This window comes from Mytilus californianus, unplaced genomic scaffold (assembly GCF_021869535.1).
Source record: "Mytilus californianus isolate M0D057914Y unplaced genomic scaffold, xbMytCali1.0.p SCAF_1, whole genome shotgun sequence".
NCBI classification, from domain to species: Eukaryota; Metazoa; Mollusca; class Bivalvia; order Mytilida; family Mytilidae; genus Mytilus; species Mytilus californianus.
Window position 1 is genome coordinate 22,926,484 of NW_026262581.1, and position 10,623 is coordinate 22,937,106.

At 34.3% G+C, this 10,623-nt stretch overlaps 1 long non-coding RNA gene across 1 annotated transcript; it reads right to left on the reverse strand.

The window, feature by feature from the left end:
• Positions 1–432: 432 nt before the first annotated feature.
• LOC127717405 (uncharacterized) lies at positions 433–3,921 on the reverse strand. Its single transcript, XR_007989168.1, has 2 exons — positions 3,717–3,921; positions 433–650 (listed from the first exon to the last, which is right to left on the reverse strand). It is a non-coding gene; the product is annotated as an uncharacterized LOC127717405 (long non-coding RNA).
• Positions 3,922–10,623: the final 6,702 nt, after the last annotated feature.

Here is a 10,623-nt window from a genome sequence, read left to right on the forward strand (position 1 = left end):
GATGTTTTGATATATAACATGTGTGTTATTTTAACAATCTTGGTAATGAACGCATTGTCGAGAGGCGGATACGTCAACTGGAAAGGGCTACAAGGGACTGGACTGGCCATCCATGAAATTGGTAGTCGCTCTGTGGTTTCACAGTGGTGAGCCACGTCCTTTGCGGGCAAAGGACTTGTACTGATACGTCAACTGGATTTGGTATTGGAAATTATAAAATGTGTCAAGGCTGTTATAACCATGTATAAAATAATTCACTTGCATGTTAAGAACTAAGATGATGTGGTTAGTGTCCTGTCAAGACTGGGGATTCCAACTATTTACCAAATAATTCAATATATTAGTGTTCATGTGCTGAGTACTATCATAATATAATATAAAGATGTTACATAATATATATATTTACTGTAATAAAAAACACAACAAAGAAAACCAAGTCAAGATGTTTTACTTCAACAAAGACATTCATTTGATTAGATAAAATTAGTTAATGTGCATATATCGTCCATACGCAAACTGTCCATGTACTATATATTATGGTCACCTGTCCAGAGTAACAAGTTTTCTGTGCATCTCTAAAGTGTTTCAAGGATACGAGACTGGAGTAACCTGACCTTTCAGCTACAGCACCATTCAAATAATCTTCATACCTACAAAACAAATTAAAAGAACAATGTTGAATATAATTCTAATAATTATCTATATACAAGTTATACAATATATATATATATCAAATGTGACCGCACACTTACAGAGATGTTCTATTTCCAGATGGGAAAAGAATGCTGGATATGTCCGGAAAAGTTTGACACCACCAAACAGCTGAAATCACATTTAGCAAGTAGCATACATTATAAGATGGAAGTGGTGTGTCCCTTTTGTCTGGACAGGCCAACTAAGTATAAAAGAGTCTGGGAGTTGAAGGACCATTGTAATCGGTTCCACAAAGAATCCATGCAAGACATGAGACCGGACGTTCTTTCGGAAGGGAATGCTTACTACCTTACTTTGCATCCGGCATGTTACAGGAAGGTAGTTAGTCCTACTGCCTTTTACTCACCATCAGCAAGAGACCTAAAAAAAGCCATGCAGGCATGGCTGAAGAAGTCAAAAGACACTTACAGGACGCCAGAAGAGTGGGAGCAGGGATGGAAGGAAGGAACAAAATTTTATGGGCCTCCCGGTGAGGAACTTTTCCAACCAGTATATTCAGGGGATGAGACACGGGCGGCCTCATCCTCTTCCATGGATATGGACATAACAAAACCTGATGCTTGGCGCATAACTTATGTGGCACTGGTGCCACAGAGTATCATGGTAGAAGCCGTTTTTGGAAGAGAAACCTATCGATTTGCCATTGCAGATACATTGCTGACAGATGTCAAATATGTATCTGCATTGACAAGGAGAATGCTAACCATACCGCAGGGAGGTTAAAAATCCGCTGGAAGGAAACACAAGTTGCTTGGGAAAACATACAGTGACTGAGTAACGCTGGCCGTGAAATAACTAGGACTTCCAGAAAAATACATTACCAACATTTATCGTTTAAAGAGTGATTTTTATACTTTACCATTAACAGAACTTTTTGCTCCTCCCACTAAAATTCAGAAATACCCAAAAAGAAAAGCAGTTTGAAACCAACTATTTCGGCCAAGACGTCTTCAAAAATTTCATTAACAGTCAGTAAGAAACCAGAAAAACCAATCATCAAATCATCTTCCAGCAACACACCATCCTCTGCACCAGTGATATTTGTACCATCAAGTCCAAAGACCTCTTCACCTAAACCATCAACAACACCTACAACGCCAGCCGTTACCTCAAGTTCCTTAGCACTATCTCCAATTTCTACCAGATGATTCTCACCAGCTATGCTCCCTGTATCTCCCCAGCAAAGAAGCCAAAGATTTCGACAAAGACCATACCATACACCCCCCAAAAACCCACTCAACCGGGACCGACGCATATATACCAACACCAAAACAGTGGCTGGCGACGATAACTGCAGAAGATGTACCTAGTGTAGAGCTCCGGACGCCTGCTGAGCGGGCAACCTTGCTGCTACGTCTTGGTGGAATGCCATTGTTCCCTCCAACACGGCGGGACTGGACTGGGGAGGTCCAGGTGAAACTTCCGGAAGATGTTCTCACCAAGGACTGGCCTCCTCAGGGCTGAAAGGACATGACCCCAGACACCAGGAAGTTAAACTGGGAATTTATTGCTTTCCAATATGAGCAGGTCTCCAATAATACAACTCTACCTAGTCGAGCAGGACTCCTAGACAAATATAATATGTTTTCCTTACCGGGAACGTCACCACATAATAAAACCATAGATCTTAGCAGAACCATTATGAAGAACAGATACTACATGTACGAGAATTTAAGATTAATTGCCACTGAAGGGATTAAGCCGGATCTTTCCACTACTTTCATGCTGGACATGCTGGAGAAAGCAAGCGCTAGTCGCGATAAAACCACAGACCATATTTGCGTTGGATAAGGCTGGCATTCCTTTAGGATTATACGCTTAAATTTGATTCATAAAATATTGCTGGACATTATATGAAAACACTATATCAATTATTTTAGCTTTAAACAAAAACAAATACCGTCCGTTACTGCAGATACAGAAGATGACAGATTATGAACACTTGCGTATATGAAATTATTAATGTGACAATGAGGGTGGATTTTACTTGATATTGAAATTTATTATGATATGATATGCATTTATGATATATATATATATATGTATAAGGATTTCTTGTACATCACAAATCAGGCATGCAGTAGCCTAGCATATGTGATACGAGTAAGATGATATCAGCTGGGTCTGATATCTTAAGTGAACTCAGGGCTTGGAGTAGGTATTCTTGCTATACATGTAACAATTTCAAGTCGAATGGACAGACAACACAAATGCCAATATCTTTCTTTATATAACAATGGCTGATTGTACTGTATGCATTGAGTTGTGTTGTACAAGAAATGAGTGTAATATTTATTGAATTCAGGAGAATTCCACCACTTTAAGATGGGGAGGGTGTAATGTGCACGGTGTACCCCCTGACATTTTTTTTAAATTATTGGAAATCCACATTTCCTTTTATTTTTCATGTTTTGCCAATTTAAAAGTTCTTGTTGATAATGTTTGGCTAAGGCCCTTTGTTATGTTAAGATATATGGTAATTTTGCTTGTTGCAAGCCAGGAAATAGTTTCAATGGAAATATTTCATTATTTGTTAACTTGTTCATGACATAAGTTCAAAGTTAATCATGTTTGTTGTTTTCTTTTCATAAATTTCACAGGGCTTTAAATCATATAAAAGTAAAGACCATAGAACTTCCACGTTTAACTGCTGCTTTATATTTTTGTAAATAATCATTACATGTTTAAAAAAAGAAGTACACAGAATTTTATTGATTCTCAGCTGATCGTAATCGATCACCAGTAAACAAAGTCACATGACCGTCTAGACGTCTAGGAATTCGTCTGCTATGTATTTTCTTTGAGATTTTAGTATTTTCTGCAAGATCAGTAAACGTGGAAACATAAATTTCAATTAACAATTTCCTATGTATTATGTATCTAAATGATATGAATGTGCCGCCCTTTGGGTTATTTCTCCACTAAGCCTGTTTACAATGTGATTACCCCAAACCATGTTTTGCTTGCCCGATTAAGATTTACATAATGTACGACGTTCTAACCTATAGTCCCGCTTTCCTTAAAGTCATAGCTAATAAAGCGCCATACTCGGGCTGTTAACTCTTAAGTAACTTATAATTCATGAAAGTTCAGGCAATTGCCCGGTTCAACTTGTCCCACCATTTTTGTTTTCATTGTTACGGTTGGCCAATACATGTCACGTGACATATAAATTTTATTATATAAGGAGCGCCGCTTTCATAATATGGCGAAATGCTGCCGTGGCGGGTAACTTCAAAATCCAAGCATACTAGAGATATAATTATTCGCAAGAAAATAGCAACACAGTAGAGGAATGAATATTTATTATAATTTGTATACCATTTTTAACTCAGCACATGAACGTACAGAATTTAAATGGGAAATAAGAATAAAAACCGGCTGTCAATTCCTACCTTGTTCAGTTGCCCCAGAGTGTTAACAATGTAATCATGCAGTTATTCCCCATCACATCGACCTTTTTAACCACAGATAATAAACAAGGGACCATTAATTAGGATTTCACTAAAGATAAACTGTTATTTCCGGCCTGACATAATTAGTTATATGGATGTGCCAATTGTTTGGTATTTGGATGTTCCAGTCCAAATTTAGATGTTCCATCACAATCTTAAATATAGATTTTTCCTACCCTAAATTATACATGCTTCATCACAAGGCTTAGTCAAGGGTGACATAGTTATAGAAACAATATAAGAAAAATATATTTCATTCCTGTATTTTACCATATTATTATATTTATGTGCTAATAAATATTTAGTCCTGTGGATTATGCATTATAGTTAGTGAAATATGAATGTCAAGTAAATGATAAATCAACTTACAACTTTCAAATGAGCAAAGACTGTTTTCCTGACTAGAAACGGATCCTTCTGTTTACTAATCATCTTAGTGCTGGTGCTCTAAAACTTCATTAGATTAGGATTATACGTTTTGGGCAGTTGTCCTGTGACTGGGCAGATATTTCTCTGTTACAGGCAGGCACAATTGGTCCATAATGGCTGACCATCCAGAGACATATATATATATATATATATACACGTTTAAAATTGGTTATTGCTGCAACCTTTACAGAGACTTACCCAAATGATATAATTATATTGAAGCCTACCCTAGGTCCCTTACAGTATTTCTAAGGAAAAAATCAAAATACAGTCTTGGTTCAACTATATAAAAAAAGCTTATCTTTGTCTATCTTAACAAAAGACAAAAAAAAAGCAACAACAAATGAAAGCAGTGATCTAATTCTATTCAAATGGAAAGATCAGTAAGGCATCACTCTCACTGTGTAATAGGTGGTCTCCGGTAGAATAGTGCAATATATTTTGAATATCGAAGCCGATATGAAAATCTATTCTAATAATATGAACGGTTCAAAGTTTACTGCACCGGATGTGCCTTTCGACAACTAATGTCTCTTTATTGATGATCGAGGCCAAAATATTTGAAAGTCCAAAACTTTATACAAACATGACAAACGCTGAAGACTTTCAATTCTAAGTTCCATTGTAGTGCAGTGCTGTATATCTTCAGATCTTTTTTTGAGGTGCAAATTTATACTGCTCTCTTAGGGCGTCCTTGATTGACAATAAAATATTGTATTGTATTGTATTGTATAATATCATAGAGTTAAGGTTCAAAAACGTTATATCTGTTTGATTTATATCAAATATCCCATTACATGATACGAAACAAAAACCAATGCAACCTTAGCATGGTGGACAATTTTCGTATCTCCCAACAATGTAATTGTTTTATTTTACCGAACTAATATTGGCATTCACTGGCGGTGAATACTGGGGACGGTACAATTTGCCGAGGTTATTCACCAGCACCTGCCGATTTAGACGAAAATATCAGAATTAAATCACAATGCGTGATCTTTTTTTCGGCCAATAGATTTATTCAATTATAATGTGAAGTAAGAAATATAATATTTACCGAAATGTAAAGAGACGGTAATATTTCAGTTTCAGAGTTATCTTATGATTGTAAATAGTATTTTGCGGCATCTTATGATTCACCGGATGATAAACATATATTATACTAATCGGATGTAAAAAGCGGATGAAGTCTAAATAATTATCATTATTCGATTTTGTATGTATCAATTATAACATATGAGTAAAAAAATACTATTTTAGGGCAACATTAACACAGACGGTAAACTGGAGTCTAAAAGTATAGGCAGATGGACTCCTATACGTTAATCCTAATGTGATTGGAGACTATTTGGCCGTGTGGGATGTAAAAATACGAAATCAAGTCCTGTCTGATTGGGGATGCAAAATTTATACTATTTGGTGTTAGGAAAGTGCATGCTTGTAATCGTTGCTTTGTGTTAGGAAAGTTCCTGCTCAAATCAAAAGTGTCGTGAAGGAAAAGTGTCTTCAAATAAAATTATACCGACTCCAATATACAACTTTTCATGTGCACTTTAAACTCATTGCTCTTCAACCCAGACGACCAACTTAGCATAACTATTTGATTTATTGCTAAGTTGTTCTTTCGCAGAATATACAAGAAATATGTACCCATAGACTTTGAGCGCACAACAATCAATCAACTGTAGTTCAAAATTCGAGCCAATTTGTAGTCCTTTTTTTGAATATGTTGAGAGCGTTTATGTGACTTCAATTTTTTGTATCGACAGAAACATTGTATAGGCCTTGCATCCTCAGATATACATCTTGGTTTTGTTTAATTTTGAACATTTTTCAAAGGAATAATTGTAGCAACATCCGTTTATCGAGTATCAATGACCGACTGATACATTGTTCTTTGATCAGTGTATGCACGATTTGTTGAATCATTTGTGTAAATCCATAGCTCAGACATTGACCTACTGTAAATAGTTATCAAAGGTACCAGGATTATAATTTAATACGCCAGACGCGCATTTCGTCTACATAAGACTCATCAGTGACGCTCAAATCAAAATAGTTATAAAGCCAAATATGTCAAAGTTGAAGAGCATAGAGGACCCAAAATTCCAAAAAATTGTGCCAAATACGGCTAAGGTAATCTATGTCTGGGATAAGAAAATCCCTAGTTTTTCGAGAAAAAAAAATCAAAGTTTTGTACACAGGAAATTTATAAAAATGACCATATAATTGAAATTCATGTCAACACGTAAATTTTGGGTCCTCAATATTGCTCTTCAACTTCGTTCTTGTTGGTTTTTTTTTCTTTTTTTATTCGAGCTGATGAGTTCTTTTGCAGAGGGAACAAGCGTATGGCGTACAGATTTTTAAGCCTAGTATTTATGATGAGTTTATATATCATGTAACATCTGTTGTTGTTAACGAATGAACATTCAATTTTGAATAAGAGCAAGAAAATCTTAATATTCCATTTAAATATGTCTAAACTCAAATATTAGCAATGAACAATGAAATACCAATTTGTTGAAATAGAAAACAGAAAGTAAAGTGATTTTAAACTTCAAACGTTGTAATCGTAATCCAAAGCTGCATTGCACACATAATTAATCATAGAGGGTAAATAAACGAAAAATTAGATAAATCACTTAAGGTAGATAGGGTGTCTTCCTCCATCTTGGATTTTCAAATACCAGAAAACAATCGGTCTAGATCTTTAATAAAAGGTGCAAATTTTGAGAGTAGTAGGTAATTCATGTGTAAGAATTTTCATTTCAATATAGAAAATGACATATTTTATCATATTTATGGTTGTATTTTACCAAAAAACAGAATACTTTTGTTTGATTCTATTTTTTCCAACTTTGCCACATAAGGGGAGGCAACTCAAATGTAAGGGCAGATAATTCAGATAAAGTTACTTTTACAATAGAATGTGTTAGGAATTTACCTATTTTATTATGTAGCAAGAAAACGGGTCCCGTGAACCCATTTTTTCTTTTTCTTATCTGAAAGCATACTATTAGAGATATCTTCTCTTATATTATCTCAAAATTCTATGATGTAGTTTTCGTTTTATGGCAGACAATTGGGTTTTCCATGCATAATCTATACAAAATCTGTCAATTTTGCACAACCTGTAGCGTGAAATAAGCCCCGTGACCCATTCTTTTTATTATTATTTTTTTAAAAGCATGATATAAACTACATTTTGGCAAATTATTAAAAAATTCTATGGATTATAATTTAGACACCCCATCTACCTTAAATTCAGATCTGACTTGTATATTTTACCCTTTACAAGCCTCTAGATGAATTTACCTTGGAGTTCGGTATTTATGTTTAACCTTTATTAGCAGGTTGTGTAAATATTGATTTGTATACGCTTAAGTAGTATTCCTGTACATAATGACTATACAAGTTTTCAATCAGATACCGATGAAATTTAAAGTATAAGATTACATATACATTGTGCATTGATCGTTTCACATAAAGTAGTACGTAAAATTTAATTGTCGACTACACCAATCTTTTACCTAAAGTAATATTGAACTCAACTTACCTGTAAAAGGAGATTCCTTTATTTCAAGTACACATCCAGGTAAAGGATATTACAAAATCCTACTTGTTATTTGTACCAAATGACATCAACGGCAACAATGGGGTAACAACATATGCGTATTTCAACATTTAATGTGTCTTTAGTGATGCACAGGAATAAAGAATAGTTGACCAATCCAAAACCTAATCTCTTTAGAGTTTAAGATTCGCAAATATGTTTTTATATGTAACACTTCTAAACAGTTCATGGCAAACCAAAAATGAAACAGGAAGATCGATTGAGTAAATCGACCACATTTATTCTTCCACAATTCATACTCATTACAGCTTTTACTTTATGAATGTTAAAACAACAAAGAGCATGAGTTATAATTAATTTTTTACAATCAGCATCAGAAAAACAAAACAATGCATGTCAATTATTTATAAACAGATACGAAATGAAAGCGGATATATACATTGCAACTGGGGCTTCATTTTATATGACTAATCATTTTGTATAGAGAAAATGACAAGGAGATAAAAATAGTTTACTATGGTGTATTTGCAATTCTCCATATTAGCATAAGAATAAGTGCAAGCAGATTTCTCTTTTTTTATTTGATAACTACTCGAGGAGTTATATAATAATATGGTTCTCTGATGATTATTAAATAATTTTTCATATTTGATAAACGAAAATCCCCTTCGAGTGCCTTTAAAATTCCTGATTTCTACGTCATACAAATATAAAGTTGCCAATTTCTCTTACACCTGTTAGCATATTTCGATCCAGAGGGCTGGTAAAGGTTTTGAATTTTAAATAAGCCAATCATCTATTGAGATCATGGGCAACCACGTGTTGATAAACAAAAAGGGTTGACTTGCCAAAGGATTACAGAATGTGTTCTATCAACATTTATTTGAATAAAAAAAATATATGTGATAAATATACATTTATATCAAAGGTCAAATCAGCATCTCAATATTTCCTGAAATGTCAAATATCGCAATAATTAGCAAAATATATTCCGTTATCCATTTTTAATTCAGCTTCACCTTAACTAAATGAAATTGATATTCCAAACGAGCCTTCACAGATTTTGTTACTTATACTATTATATTTCCAAAATGTATAACTCAAAATATTTTTGATAGTTTCTACACTTTCCACGCAGAATTTACTGATATCGGCAGAATCACTTTAATGTCTTGTTATCTAAAATGCAAGTACACTGGTAAGTTGATGTAGTGAAACGTTCATGTAACATAAGAAGCACAAATCGCTAATGTAAACCCATCATCTTTATTTTAAGAAAATGAATAAATAGTGGCAATAGTCTTGTAATTTTGACAAAGTGTAATAATCTATTGATAGGGACATGAGGGTGATTGATACGGAAAACCGATTTTGTTTGAAACAAGAAGTACATTTTTGTGAGTACTAATTGTGATTTGGACAATATTTTTCAGTCGAAAACAAAACCAGGGGCCAGTATGTCAATGAAGGTCTTTGCTTTCCAGTCGAAAACAGGTTTACTTATAAAGCACCTCGCTACATTGTTTTATTCTTTAACGAATGTTCTATAACATATTTTCTGAACGTTGACGAAACAACCAAATTTTTCAGGTATGATTGATCAAATTTTACTTCGCCACATAAATAGCAATTTTACTGTGCGTATTGCTGTGTGTTTGTTTATTCTACTTTAGCTAGAGGTATAGGGGGAGGGTTTAGATCTCACAAAACATCATGTTTGCGCCTGTCCCAAGTCAGGAGGCTCTGGCCTTGATTAGTCTTGTATGTTTTGTTTTTCATTTTGGTTCATTTATATGTTTCGGAGTTTAGTGTGACGTCCATATTCACTGAACTAGTACACATTTTTGTTTAGGGGCCAACTTTAATTCATTTTTCTACTCGCTGTAATCCTCTCTGAAACTTGCTAATTATCTGTATATGTGTTCATATGCAGCAAAGATTAAAACTTTTGAAATTGAGTTACTGAGCAAATTGAAACAGACCTTATCCCTATGTAAATATCGAATGCGAATACATCGAGGAGACTGCAAATGCATGTACAAAAATCGAGACGACCTATTTTTTAATTTGTAAAAAAAAATTAAAAATCTTTTAACGGATAACCTACTTGCCTTTTTCTGTAACGATAAAGGAAAGTATGCTAGATACACTTACTGGAAATGTAAAGATATGATTGAAGCTTTAAATTTTCCCCTGGACAACATATATGTACGTTTCGGCGATAAGGTGTATCGACAGGTAGTATGTACTCCTATGGGCACTAACTTCGCCCCTTTAATAGCAGATTTATTCCTGTATTGCTATGAATCTCAGTTTATGACCAAACTCAGTAAAGACACGTCATTGTTACATTTGGTTGATACATACAAGAATACCTACCGTTATCTTGATGATATTTTTTCGTTAAATAATCTAGAGTTCTCAAAATATACTACCGAAATTTACCCA